The sequence below is a fragment of the Dasypus novemcinctus genome, chromosome 16 (genome assembly GCF_030445035.2).
Source record: "Dasypus novemcinctus isolate mDasNov1 chromosome 16, mDasNov1.1.hap2, whole genome shotgun sequence".
In the NCBI taxonomy this organism is placed as follows: Eukaryota; Metazoa; Chordata; class Mammalia; order Cingulata; family Dasypodidae; genus Dasypus; species Dasypus novemcinctus.
Genome location: NC_080688.1, coordinates 8,610,766 through 8,626,057, shown reverse-complemented (window position 1 = coordinate 8,626,057; position 15,292 = coordinate 8,610,766). Strand labels below are relative to the sequence as shown.

General features: G+C 40.7%; 1 pseudogene; it reads right to left on the bottom strand.

Moving 5' to 3' along the window:
* Positions 1–10,843: 10,843 nt before the first annotated feature.
* LOC101418051 (ras association domain-containing protein 3 pseudogene) lies at positions 10,844–11,676 on the bottom strand (annotated as a pseudogene).
* Between the last annotated feature and the right edge of the window lie 3,616 nt (positions 11,677–15,292).

The following is a 15,292-nucleotide window of genomic DNA, read 5'->3' as shown; positions in this document are numbered from 1 at the left end:
GCCTGGAAAGAAATGAGTCATCCATCCTACAGCTGAATTCAGAAGAAGCTGGGACCATGGAGATTTAAGAGGAGGAAGTCAGAATCTTTGCAGAGATTAGCAACCAGCCTGCTTTGACAAGTGGCAACAGACTTTGCTGAGAAAATAATTCTTATGAAAACTTCAGTTAGACACTTTAGTGCCTTATAATGGTAAGGTAAGATTTTACCCCAAATAAATACCCTTTATAAAAACCAACAGATTTCTGGTACTTTGCATCAACAACTCTTTGGCTGACTAATGCAGATGACAATTCTACATTCACCTTCTTGAGGTGCCAACTGTCTTCTATAGAGGATGCACCATTCTACATTTCCACTGACAGAGGAGTGTTCTTTTTTCTATATATCCTCTCTAAAACTTGTAGTTTTCTGCTTAAAAAAAATGACCATTAAAAATGATGTGAAATGGTATCTCAATTGTAGAGATCTACATTTCTCTAATAACTAGTGACACTGAACATGTTGTCACATGCTTTTGAACTATTTGTATTTCCTCTTGGAATAATATCTATTCAGGTCTTTGGCTTTCTAAAATTCAGTTGCTTGTCTTTTTCCCTTTAATTTATGTAATCTCTTTATATAACAAGGAAATCAAACAATTTTTGCTTATGTGGTTTCTGAAGAGTTTTTGCCATTGAATAGACAACATTTTCACCTTTCCAGAAAATCATTTAAAACATAAAAATTCTTAAATATGTGGTAATCCTATTTATTTGTTTATTTATTTATTTATTTATTTATTTATTTATTTATTTATGTATTACTTACTTACTTATTATTCCTTCCTTGTGCATTTGATGTAAGGGCCAAATAATGACCACTTACCACAAGATCTTGAAGACGTTTCCCTAAACCTTATTCTAGGATATTTATTGTTTTAGTTTTTACCATGAGGTACTTCTTCCATTTTGTGTTAATTTTTTGAGGTGTTAGGTAAGGGCTCTCTTTCTTTCTTTTAGATATATACTTCCAGTTTTCACAACACCATTTATTGAATAGGATGCTCTGACCCAGTGGATGGTTTTAATAGCCTTGTCAAAAATCACTTGAACATAGATGTCATTGTCTACTTACAAACTCAATTCTATTCCATTGGTCAGTTGGTCTATATTTATTTCAGTACCACATTGTTTTCATCACTGTAGCTAGGCAACATGCTTTATTTTATTTTATTTTTTTATCACCATATTTTTTTAATTGATCTTGTAAAAATATTACATTAAAAAAAAATGAGGTCCCATTCAACCCCATGACCCCCACACCACCACTCCCCCCCCCCCCAGCAACATTCACTCCCATCATCATGACACATCCATTGCATTTGGTAAGTACATCTCTGGGCATCTCTGCACCTCATGATCAATGGTCCACATCATGGCCCATACTCTCCCCCATTCCATCCAGTGGGCCCTGGGTGGATTTATAATGTCTGGTGATTGCCCCTGCAGCACCGTCCAGGGCAACTCCAAGTCCCAAAGTCACCTCCACATCTCATCTCTTCCTGCCATTCCCCTTACTCATCAGCCACCATGTCCACTTTTCCCACTCCAATGCCACCTTTTCTCTGTTGACATTGGATTGGTTGTGTCCGTTGCACCTCTATGTCAAGAGGAGGCTCAGATTCCACATGGATACTGGATGTAATCCTCCTGCTTTCAGTTGTAGGCTCTCTAGGCTCCATGGTGTGGTGGTTGACCTTCTTCAACTCCATCTTAGCTGAGTGAGGTGAGTCCAATAAATTCGATTGTAGGAACTGGGGTCTGTTGAGGCTCAGGGCCTGGCTATCATATTGTCAATCCAGAGATTCAAATCCCCTAATTATATCTTAAACCCCAACACCAACTACAATTCCAGTAAAGTAGCATGAAAGTCTTATGAAAGGGATCGCATCTGAGTCCAGTTTCATCATGCAGAAACACCAGCTCCAAAGAAGGGCCATCTGACATGGCAGTTAACCCCTCCTGCCATGACCATAGAACCCGTGGGTCTCTTTAGCCCTCCAAGGAACCAATACCTGGGGATTGTATCTACTTTTTCTGTCTCTTAGACTCTGCTCAGTTGTGCATAAGGGCAATCCTTCTGATAGCCTCCAGACTCTTTTTTAGAGACTCGTGGCCATATAAACTCATTTCTCCTTTCCTTTTCCTCCTTACATTAGGTCAAACAGCATTTTAAAGTCTTGTTATTATATGCAGACAGGGATATTCTGCTGATCCGCATTGAACCTTCAATTCAAGGTTATTTTCCAGTTGCATCATCAGTTGGTAGTTGATAGTGATCCCTTGGTGCCAGAGAGGTTCATCCCCGGTGTCATGTCCCACGCTGGGGGGAAGGCATTGCGTTTACATGCTCAGCTTGGCTTCGAGACTGGCCACATTTGAGTAACATGAAGGCTGTCAGGAGGAAATTCCCAGGCACAGTGCTGCTCTAGGCCTTGTTCTTATTTCAGGCATATAGGCTCACAAGCATAGTCATTAGTATCCGGGGCTCACTGTTGGACCCTCATTCCTTCCCGGTCCTTGCCACTGCACCTGGGGGACTGCCGCTGCTCCCCTAGGAACCACGACAGAGCACCCCCGGCTAGAAACCCAGTACCCCCCCAGCTGTAGTTTTTAATTGTTGCCACTATGAGTATATCCAAACATTACCTTGCACCCTGGACATATGCCCTGTATAGCTCCCTGTCAGCCCTATATCACCTGTCAATAGTGTCCTATACCAGTATTCCTCCGCTGCCACTGCCGAACCACTCTGTGATCCCAAACCTCCCAAAAATTGAAGCTCAATATAATGTCAGGATCCCTTACTAGCAAAATGGGATAAGGCGATGGGTTTAAAGGTCAGGTACAGAATATGTGTTGACTTGGAAAAATTCTACATCCTATCTTTTTCTTTTTCTTTTTTTTTCCTAATTATTGAACTTCTCTTCACAAGAGTCCTAGACCACAGCAATTCATATATACAATATACAGTACTCCCACACATCCACCGTAGAACCTTTTCCCTTCCACAGTGATATTCTTATAACTTATTCATATCATATTTACTTAAAGTGATGTACAAACTCTGAGACAATAGCTTTCAAACAAGGTGACATCCGCGCTTACATTGTGGTCCATACTTTAGGATATACAGTTTTCTAAATTTTTAGTTATCCTATGTTTTACATTATGGTTTACATTATTAGTCTGTCGTCCCCTATATGTTTATGGTGTAATATTACATGTTTTATATCCATCCCTGTGCACTCTCGCAAAACTCCTCTCTTACCCCACACTTACTTTGCTTTCACACATTTAACATCCATTTTCCCATCCCCTTGATGCCCATAGTGACAGCCAACCTCCGTTTCCTGAGGAGCCACGTCCAGAGATACTTGCAACAGTGTTCAGGTCCTAAATTGCTCAGCTGCCCCAATGGCCTGGGAGCCACCCTTTCTCTCGGGAGATACAGTTCCCTCTATTTGATGGAATTAGTCCTCCCCAGGATGTGGGTCCACCCCCACTCTCACTACTTGGGTCTCTACCCAATGGTATCACCCACTCTGGCAAAATGAGCATTCAGACATTCCCCAGGAGCCCGTCCCGCATTGGACCATCCCTTCCGAGCATCCTAAACAGGTAACCCTCTTAATTATATTTTGATACGATTTTCTTAGCATTTTACTCTCAACCAACACCTGACACTCTCCTATGTTCATATGCTACCCCTCCCTCCCCCATTTTTTTAGCAATATTACCCATCCGCCCATCCCCAGCCCCCTTCATACCTGCATAGCCCCACCCAAAGGCAACCCCTTGCCCCCATTTTATCTCTTCTTTGTGTTTATACTTACCGCCAGCTCATCATAAATTCCACCCCTGCAGACGTCGGCTCACATCCTTCCTCCACCCTCGGATTTCCTGTAAGCCTATGGTTCAGTCTCTAGCTCTCCGAGGCAGCCTGCTTATTTCATATCATTGAGGTCATGTAGTATTTGTCCTTCAATGCATGGGTTGCTTCACTCAACATAAGGTTCTCAAGATTCATCCATGTTATCACGTATGTTAGTAGTGTATTTGTTCTTACAGCCCAGTAGTATTCCATTGTGTGTATATATACCACATTTTATTGATCCACTCATCTGTTGATGGGCATTTGGGTTGATTCCAACTTTTGGCGATAGTGAACAATGCTGCTATGAACATTGGTGTACATATATCGGTTTGTGTCCTTGTTTTCAGTTCTGCTGGGTATAAAAATTCTTAAATATGTGGTAATCCTATTTCTTTATTTATTTATTTATTTATTTATTTTTGAGCTTACTTACTTACTTATTATTCCTTCCTTGTGCGTTTGATGTAAGGGCCAAATAATGACCACTTACCACAAGATCTTGAAGACGTTTCCCTAAACCTTATTCTAGGATATTTATTGTTTTAGTTTTTACCATGAGGTACTTCTTCCATTTTGTGTTAATTTTTTGAGGTGTTAGGTAAGGGCTCTCTTTCTTTCTTTTAGATATATACTTCCAGTTTTCACAACACCATTTATTGAATAGGATGTTCTGACCCAGTGGATGGGTTTAATAGCCTTGTCAAAAATCACTTGAACATAGATGTCATTGTCTACTTACAAACTCAATTCTATTCCATTGGTCAGTTGGTCTATATTTATTTCAGTACCATATTGTTTTCATCACTGTAGCTAAGCAATATGTTTTAAAATCAGGAAGTGAGAGTCCTCCAAGTTTTTTCTTTTACTAAATAATTTTTGCCTATTCAGACAGATACACTTTCATATGAACTTGATAATTCCATTATTTATTTATTTATATTTTTTCTTTCTTTATTTTTTTCAATGTTATGCTAAAAAATATGAGGTCCCCATTTACCCCCATACCCCTCACTCCACCCCTCTCACATCAACAACCTCTTTCATCATCATGGGGCATTCCTTGCATTTGATGAATACATTTTGGAGCACTGCTGCACCACGTGGATAATGGTTTACATCGAAGTTTACATTCTCCCCCAGTCTACACAATGGGCCATGGCAGGACATACAATGTCCAGCATCTGTCTCTGGGAGGAAGATCTCCAGGGCATGTATACAGGGTACATAAAAATGTTTGGATATATTCATATTGGTTACAGTTATAAACAACAACTGAGGGAGTGCTGAGTTCCTAGCCAGGGGAGCTCTATCACATTCCCCGAGGGAAGAGCAGCAATCCCCGAAGGGCAATGCCAAATATCATCAAAGAAGGATGGTCCCACAATGAGCCCTTCATACTAATGACTATGCTTATGAGCTTGTGTGCCTGAAATAAGAACTAGGCCTAGAGCTGCAGGGTGCCTAAGATTTACCTCCTGAGAGCCTCCATGTTGCTCAAATGTGGCCATTCTCTTAGCCAAACTGAGCATGTAAATGCATTACCTTTGCTCTAGCATGGGGCATGAGCTTCCCTGGTGCTGAGGGATTACTACCAAGCACCAACTGATAATTCAGTTTTTGAATTCTCTAAAAAGGCTTTTGGAATTTTTTATGTTGATTTCATTAAATCTCTAGATCATTTTGAATAGAGTTAATATTTTAATAATATTTATTCTTCCAACCATTAACATGGAATACCATATATTTATTTAGGTCATCTTTGGTTTTTTTGAGAAATGTTTTATAGTTTCTGAATACAGGTCCTTTATGTTAGGCCCAAGGCTCCTGTCCTACCCTTCCCTTCATCCTGTCTCCCTACCCCTCTCCCTGCAGCTGTGTATCCAAAATTGGTATGAAACCAGAATTCCTCCCTCCACTCCCTTCCCTAAACATTTCTGTCAGTAGGAAATTGACAAACCCTAACAGAGGGATGATGACATCTAGAATGCAGATAGAAATACAAAGTCTACATGAATTATCACAACATGACACTAAAACTGCAAGACAGCATAAGACTTCACAAACTACCCTTTTATTGTCTAGCCCTAGAATGAGTTATAAAGCCCCCCTTTCCCCCTCCTTCACTCTTTTGTCTATTCAGATACAGACCACATGCTAAGCTCTTTCATTCAAAGCTTTTTTTCAATGGAATTTGGATACTTGTCTGAAAAATGCCTCTCTTCCTTGGCTTCCCTCCAAACCTAATATTTTTGGTACCAAAACCCAGAAGCTGAGTTCAAGGGAGCCCAGTTGTTTGGTCCCTTTCCATCCACACTGGCAGTTGTTCAGGCTGACACCCTCCTCCTAGGGTCCTAGAACCTCTGTTATGTGGAGTTACTGTGCAGAAGGAAGTTTCTCTCTGGTTCTCTACTCTGTATTCTATCCGACCTGATGAGACACAGAGTAGAATGACTTCTGTGATCCGTCAGTTCCTTGAGATCTCAATGAAATCTCCTTAAATCCATGGGCAACAGCTCATCCACCCCTAAAATACCCAACTTGGGGTGCCTTTTCCAAAGTCTTAAAGACCTCATTCTTGAATCTGATCTCCATTCTAAAATGCTCATCTTTTGCAATAACACGGACTGGCCTCATTACTAGCTCAATAATAAATCCACCTGGCCAGAAAATGGGTATTTAAGCCCCCAAATATTGACAAATGTACAAATGCCAATCATTACTGTCAATGCTTACATAAGGGGAGAGAAATCCCATATGTTCAGGTATTTTTTGAGCTGTGCAGGTGCCCCTCCATCTTTCAGTCTTGTCCTGCTTTTCAAATTCTTTTTCTTCACTCTTCTCCCTCAAAAAATCCTCATTCCCCACCTAATACCTTGACAGAAACATCCTACAATCTGGTGAACAACTCTATTTCCCCTCCCCTCATCAAACCTGGTCATTCCAACCACTCTCTGCACTTCCCTTTAGTGAATTTGCAGGTCAGGAATGCTCCATATGGGTCCATGTTTCTTTCTCCCTCTCTGTTCTCTCTCAGAATGAGCATCACCTCATGTCATATTTCTCTGACCCATCTCTTTTATCAAAAAATTCCATAACTTAACGCTTTTTTAGGACCTTACTTGGCACAGGTTTTACATCATTCTTTCCACCTATTCCCAGAAGAAAAGAAACATGTTTGGCTTACAGTCCAGATGCACACAGATTCCCTTAACCAACTGCTAATAACCCCGTCAGAGCAATGGCATTCCCCCCAAAAAAATCTAGCCATAAGTTCTCTGCCCTTCAAAATTCCTAGGAAATGCCCTGCTCCAGGCACATTAATAAAAAACAAAACAACACCAGGAGCATACTCCAAATGTAAAAAACCTGGGAACAGGGCCAATTCAATGCCCAAACCCACAACCTCCACTGTGGCTGTGCCAGACAAACAAGAAATCCACGGGAAGTCTGACCATACCCAAGCCTCTTGAGGCAAAAGGGCATCAGTTACCAAGTAAGACTCAACCCTCATCTTCAAACTCCCAGACCTTCTGTGACTGGCAACAGATGATTGAATGTACACAAAGAACCACAGATTCCCACTTGCATCTTTAAAGTGATACCTCAGGTAAATCTGATGGTGGTAGGCAAGCCAAATTCATTTCCTATTGATAAAGAAATCAGTTAATTCTCCCCTTTCCAAATTCCCAGAACCTTAAACGCACTCCTTGTTGTCAATAATGGGGATCAAATGCATAGTTTCACAACTCCCCAAAATGATCTTTTCCCATGCTCGCTAAAAAGCCACATGTTCCCCCACTCACTCTAACTGCTCCCATGCTCAAGTCCAGTCCTTAAAAGAAACATTTCCATTTCATCAAAGCCCACATAGCACCTTCCTTCTCTCTCTAACACACATATCCCCAGCTCCCTCCTTTGTCCCTCTTTTCCATCAAACTCTATCAATCCAGAAATTTGAAATACTTAAATTCCTATCACTGCCAACCACCACGAACTGATCACAATTCAAATCAAAATGGAATGCTAGTTTGGCAATGTTTTAAGGTTTTGTCACATTTTATTTTCATCAAAATTTTTATCCAAATGTATAAAAAAAACCACTTTGTTTTAAGTCAATAACTCAGCCTGAAATTCAAGCTTAAGTTTACTCCAAAAGAATAATAATCCAAAATAAATGTGTTAAATGTCATCTGTCTAAAATGCTAACTTAAAACTTATCTGCACTTATACTGTTCATTATTCCTAACTGGTTGCTGATTACTAATAAAAGGCTTCCAAAACAAACTTGCATATTATAGGCAACACTGATTCAGAAAAAAATCTTAGAAGTATTAAAATCAGAAATATGAAATAATGAAAATCTTAGAAACAGCCATACCAAAGGAGTAAGAATTATAAAACAATTTTTTTTTCAAATAAGAACTGCAATTTTTAATAATGAAAACAATTTGCCATTCCAGAAACAATTTTAGGGGGGAAAAATCTTCCCTATAAAAAATAAAATTAAACTCATCAAAATGATAAATATTATAATTCTTTACTTCTGCAATTTAAAATGCTCCCACACAATGCTACCCTCTCAGTTAACGTCTTTCCTGTAAAATCACATATTGAGGAGAAAACAGTATTCCAGCAAAGCTTAGAGAGTTTAACATAAGAACTTGTAAAACTATTTTTTAAAATCTTTCTTTGGCCTTAGCGGCCTTTTTTTTTTTTTTTCTCACTAAAAATGCTGCTGTGGTAACCAGTGTTTGGAAGAAAGCATCAGTCTTCCAAGAACCGTGAATGGACAGAATTTCAGTACAGCTAGTTTTCCAAATCACGACTTGTAGTGCACATGACAGTGAGTGAGGTTCTGGGTAACAAAGATGAGGATGCCTATTTTAGACAAGCTAATTCAAGTAAAAAAAAAAAAAATTTCACAGATACCCATAGAATACTTTGGGTTCCAACAATGTCTTAGTCTGAGAAACAAATACTTCACAAATATAAACTTACAGTTGAACTAGGGTGGGTAAATAAAAGACCAGGTGGTTGATAACAGGATACTCCATCCCAAGCCAAGCCATAGCCTGAATAGTAAAACCACGATAAAAATCATGAAAACATTCCCTGAATGATAAAGTGTTGGGTGACAATGTCACTAAAGCCTCATCAAAGCACTAAAAAGAAATTACATGCAAAATTAATCAAGATGTGCCATTTATATTTTATAGCTAATTCTACCATTTTTCCCCCCTCACTTTTCTTAAAAACTTAGGAAGATATGATTTGTCTCAGAACTTGTGTGGCACAGCATAAGCAATGCTTAAATCTGCCTCCTACAGGATGGGTATTCTTTGAAAAGTCAGAAGAGAGATGCAACAGAAGGCAACAGTTCACACAAGAGGCAAAGAACTGAAGCACCTTGGAATTTCAAAAATAATCCATTAGGTATCACCAATGCGTTAACAATTCCTTGGGAATTTATAAACAAAAAATATCTAGACTAAAAATAGACTTACTTAAGGCCTCTCTGGAACCACAGCATAACTTTCTCACTGTTCTCAGATAAATGGCTGCAGAAAATGAGGTTAGTTAACTTGATTTAAGGAAGGCGTCTATTGCACATGCATTTCTTTGGTTGGTAGAAACATGCACTTCTGTTAAAATAAATATTTCCATAAAGACCCCTGTTGTGTGGTCAGCTAGGCACGTACGTCCCTACCTTTTTTGCTACACTCCTACTTACAGTCAAGGAATCCTTCAGAACTAAGGATCTGTTGGTATTTCTTCAATCAATATCCCTGTTCTACATCATTAAGAACCAACATCAATTTATGAAAGGGCAAAGGAAAATAAGAGGGAAAGGGAAGGGAAGAAAAGAGAGAGAAAAAAACAAGGGAAGGCAGGAATGAAAAAAATGATTGTCACAAAAGTTTTCTGAGTCCTTAACCTGATAAATCTCCTAGCTTAATAATCAAGAGGAAAACAGCCGCTCCCAACCCTTACCCCTCACCCAAGTGTCTCTGTCATCTTGCAAACCACCTTGGGAAAAACCATAACCTAACAGCAAACAGTCGCAAGTCCTTAGGAACTCATCCACCTCTCTAGAGAAGCTACACCAGAATAACTTCCACTCCACAAGGGCAGAATCGGGGGCAAGGAGCTCAATCTAAGAAGTCAGATCAGCTGCCTGGAAGGCCCACCTCTAGCCACATGTGTAAGATCCACCTGCCTGATGCCTGAATTCTCCTTATCAGCTCCAGAGCTGATGCTCTCCTCCTCTAGGCTTAGCCCTTACCTTCCTTGGCTATGTTCCCACATTCTACCCACTAAGAAAGTAAACAATCCTAAAATGGGCCCCACAACTCAAAACTGAATGCATTTACTTGTTTACAGATATACTTCTCTCCTCTACTATAAACTTACTACGTAAGCCATGTGCTCTGGGTGCTCAGAGCTCTCCACTTCTACTCAGGCCTTCTTCCCAACTTGCTCTTTACTTTCTCTGCCCAACGCCTACAAAATCCTTCACAAAGTCCTCAGAGTTCCTAGCTTCCTGTGCCTTTTGGTTCACATGGATGGTTTCCTTTGACATTAATAACAAAACAAAACAAAAAAACAGGTAGTTTCAACATAGAGCAAGTATTCAAATAGATAACTTGTTAAGCTTTTAAAAAATCATTTGCACATCCTTAAGCTTAACATCATCATATAATTAAAATAACTAAAAAAGGGGGGGGCCAGGGAAGGGGAAACAGGATTCATGCTTCAAAGCACTCTATAAGGTTGCCTGTTGATGATCGAGGTTCACAGTTTGCTGAGAGGTAACACTGCAAGGCTGTAACTTAAGCTTGCAGAGGCTCTTACACAGGATACAACATGCAGGACGCTGTGTGACCTGGTTTTGGAAACTAAATCTAGAGAGAGAGAAGACCCTTGCATCATGGGGCAAGAAAACAGCCCTCCGACGAGAGAGACGCTTGCTGCTGTTGTATACATGGGTTGAGCATGTTCCACGCACTCCGAAAAGCCTGCCCGGGAGGCTGTGAGTCCACACTTGAATCAGGTTTCCACACCTCGCTGAGGGCTTCTCCAAGCTTGTGCCTGTAGGCCATATAGCGCTTCTTCAGGTTCTGCAGCTGCTCATCTTCTTCCTCGTCCAGGATGCGCAAGAAATTCTGTAGTTCTGGAAGGCTGAAGGCTTCCCACTCTCCAACGTCATGTTCACGAAGAACAAAACTAAGTGTATCCGTCCTTGGCCCTGCTACCAGACGTAGATGGAGCGGGTGCTTCCGGTCTGAGAGCTTGCAGGCATAGACTTGATCTTCCCTGTGGCAACGCTTATAAAGTGCGAACTTGGCAGGGCTATCAGTCACGAGAAACTTCTTGAGCAGGGCCTCGATCACTTCCCTGACCGTGTTTGTGCTGCTGATATGAAGTGTGTTCATACAGCCATTGCTACTGGGAGTGAGTTTTCCAGGGTTCTGAGAAGGCTGTGGAGGTTTGCAGAGTTCCATCTGGGCTTCAATGAAGCCAGTGTAAATCCCATTTGAATTCAAGGTCATCTTCAATTTGTCTGTGACTGCTAAATTGTATTTATGAACTTTCTCTTTGATTTCCTCTTTGGTGAGGTAATTGTGGGTTTCCTTCTCTTTCTCTTCATCTTGCTGGGTAGCCCGCGGCTTGCCCTGGGGTGCTCTCCTGAAGAAGGAGGTTCTGGCGGTGAAGAAGAAGTCCTGGAGTCCTCCTCCTGGCTCCTGTAACCGCTGCTCATGCTGCTGGTGCCGTCTCGCGGGCGGCCTCCCCCGGGCGCAGGCGGCCAGGCAGGGGGGGCGCCGCGCCCTCCCGCCCTGCGAGGTTCCCCGCGCTCGGCCCCAAGACTCCTGCGGCAGTCCCCCCGACTAAAACAAATTTTTAAGCTTTATGTTTCTGTTGAAATCTCTTAACTCTTTGTCCTAGTCTATTTGCTCCTAAGTTGAAATGAATAGTCTATTTTTCTTAACAATATGGGATTAAAAATGTGAAACAAATTAATATGAAATAATTAATTAATTAATTAATTAATATGAAATAAAAATTGGTGGAAGTGCTGTTTATAAGTTTGTTTAAAGGAGTATGATTTGTCATAAGGTGCAATGGATTGTTTTCCTAAAAGCAGGCTAAAAATATTCTACAATGACAAAACTTTTAAAAGTATTTCAGAAATTAAAATTAAGTAAGGGAATGTGTTTTGTGCAGGTAAAATTTTTCTTAAGCTATGTGGTTATGGATAGTTATAAAGTTTATAAAAGCATTCTTAAACTGAAATATTTATTTGTTTATTTTTTATTAAATTGACTTTTTTATAAGGTACATAGATCACAAAAAATGTTACATTAAAAAATATAAGAGGTTCCCACATACCCCACACCCCCCAATTCATCCCACATCAACAACCCCTTTATCATTGTTGGCACATTCATTGCATTTGATGAATACATTTTGTAGCACTGCCTCACCATATGAATAAGAGTTTACATTGTAGTTCACCCTCTCCTCTAGTCCATTCAGTGGGTTATGATGTTGAGAGAATCCCCTGTTCCTCCTTTCTATCCCACTATGCAATGCTGGTACAGGCTGCCTTCTGATAATACAGCCCTTGGGTGTGTATGTGTGCTGTGAGCTTCAGGATGCACATCTGCAAGAACTAGATTGTGTGAGCCAGCAGGCTAATCTGGGCTAGCAGCCATTGCCTCAGCCTGTGTCCCTTTATCACAAGATAACCAGCAAAATTTGCCCTGAACTCCTACCTGCTTCTTGCCAACCTCCCTATAGAAGCCTCTGAAAACTGCAGTGGGGGCATAGAATTTGGAGATTGAACTCTCCTCTGGGTCCATGTGCATGATAAAACTTTCTTCTTCCATTTCTCCTGAGTGTCACTTGGGTTTCTTGGCAAAACCTGAACATCTTCTGCAACAATGACAGGATATATAATGTCCAGCTTCTGTCCCTGAAATATCATTTAGGACAACTGCATTTCTCCAAAATGTCCCCACATCACATATTTTCTTCCCTCTCCCTGCCCTCAGCAACTACCATGGCCACTTTCTCCACATCAATTATACAATTTCTTCCATTACTAGTTACAATAGTTCCATAGTAGAATATCAGTATGTCCCCTCTAATCCATATTTTATTCCTCTATCGTGTGTATCCTGGGATGGTGATGTCCATTCTATTTTCTTAGTTACAGTTATGAACAACAACTGAGGGAGTGCTGAGTTCCTAGCCAGGGGAGCTCTATCACATTCCCCAGTGAAACAGCAACAATCCCCCAAGGGCAATGGCAAAGACCAATAAAGAGGGATGGTCCCAAAATGAGCCCTTCATACTGATGACTATGCTTATGAGCTTATGAGCCTGAAATATGAACTAAGCCTAGAACTACAGGGTGCCTAAGAGTTAGTTCCTGAAAGCCTCCATGTTGCTCAAATATGGCCACTCTCTAAGCCAAATTCAGCATGTAAATGCATTACATTCCCCCCAGCATGAGACATGACTCTCAGGGATGAGCCTCCCTGGCACTAAGGGATTACTACCAAGCACCAACTGGTGTTGTAACTAGAAAAAAATCCTTGAATAAAAGGGTGAACTCAGACCAGCAGAATACCCCAGACCTTTTTTCACCCATTTTCCAATCATGTTCCTTCCAAGTTCGTGATCACCCAGCCAAGGAATTGGCAGCACCTCAAGAATCAGGGTACAAATGCACCTCTGGTCATTTTTTCTTCTAAGCAAAATGAACAACCAAGTATACTGCTTGATGTTCTCCCAATTAGGAGGATTTGCCCTCACCACTATCCTTGAAGGATATCTCCAGAAAGGGCTGCGGTGCTTCACCTGTCCACTTTTGGGTGTTACCTGTATATCACACAGAACCAACGGTATCCCAGGCCTGCGTTTTCTCATCCTCAGTCAACTGATGGTAAGGGGCTTCCCAAGAGGCCAAAGCTGTGGGCTGGGAAAGAGAAGGTAACATGGCAGGGGTGGCAATCATGGCCATTTAGGCTACTTCCTCATGTAACTTACTTGTGATTTCAGGATTTGCTTGAGCCCTCTCTCATCTATAACACTTCCACTTTATTATGGAGTGCTGCTGTCTGTGTCCAACTTGCAAGTTTGTGGGTCAGGCAATCTCCAGCTCATGATAGGCAACCCAGGTCTCATGGTAACTATTTGGCCCATGATTAATTGTTCATTCTCTACTAAGGCCCAGTAGCAGGTTAAAAGCTGTTTTTCAAAATTTGAGTAGTTATCAGCAGAGGATGGCAGGATTTTTCTCCAAAATCCTAGGGGTCTCCATTGTGATTCTCCTATCGGGGCCTGCCAATGGCTTCATACAGAATCTCTATTTGCCACTTTAACTTCCAGTACCATTGTATATGCTGGATCATATGGCCTAAGTGGTAGTGCAGCTTACACAGCAGCCTGGAAATTTTGTTGTGCCTCCTCTTGTTCAGGTCCCCAATCAGAACTAGAAGCTTTTCTGGGCACTTGGTAAATGGATCAGTGTAGCAACCAAATGAGGTAGGTCTTTTCTCCAAAATTCAGAGACCAAATAAGCATTGTGTCTGTTTTTTGGTCATAGGAGGGACTAGATGCAGCAGCTTGTCCTTTACTTTATTTATTTATTTTTCCATGACTTTCACTCATCATCCCACTGCCTTTATTTATTTGTTTTTTTGTTTGTTTATTTATTTATTTATTTTTTAGTCCTTTATTTTAGAAGGGATATTTTGACATACTCCACACCACTGGAGACCTAGAAATTTCACTGAGATGGAAGGGTCCAGTTTTTTTGCTGAATTTATCTTCCATCATCTCTCATGCAAATGCCTTACAAATAAGTCTAGAGTCTTTGCTACTTCTTCCTCACTAAATGCTACTTCTTTCTCACTAAGTCCTACAAACCTGATATCATCAATATAATGAACCAATTAGTTGTCTTGTGGGAGGAAGAGATGATCAAGTTCCCTACAGGCAGTAATATGAAATAGGTCATGAGCACTGATATGTTGCTGAGACAGGAGAGTGAAGATATACTGCTTGCCTTGAAAGCTGAAAGCAAACTGTTTCTGGTGGTCCTTAATAATGTCAATTGAGAAAAAAATTGCCAGATTGTAGCAGTTTGATATTATTGATGAATTCCTTACAGAAATATTGGGTTATGTTTGTAAACTGATCTTTTTCTTTGGGCATATTAGATTATATTGGATTCAGAGGTTTGCTTGATTAAGAAATCATGTAGGAGTTGCAAGTCCTACCCTCTGGTTTATTGGACTTACCCTGGCCAGTTAACAGGAAGATGAAGAAGGTCAATCACAACACCAGGGAGCCAAGAGTGTCTACAA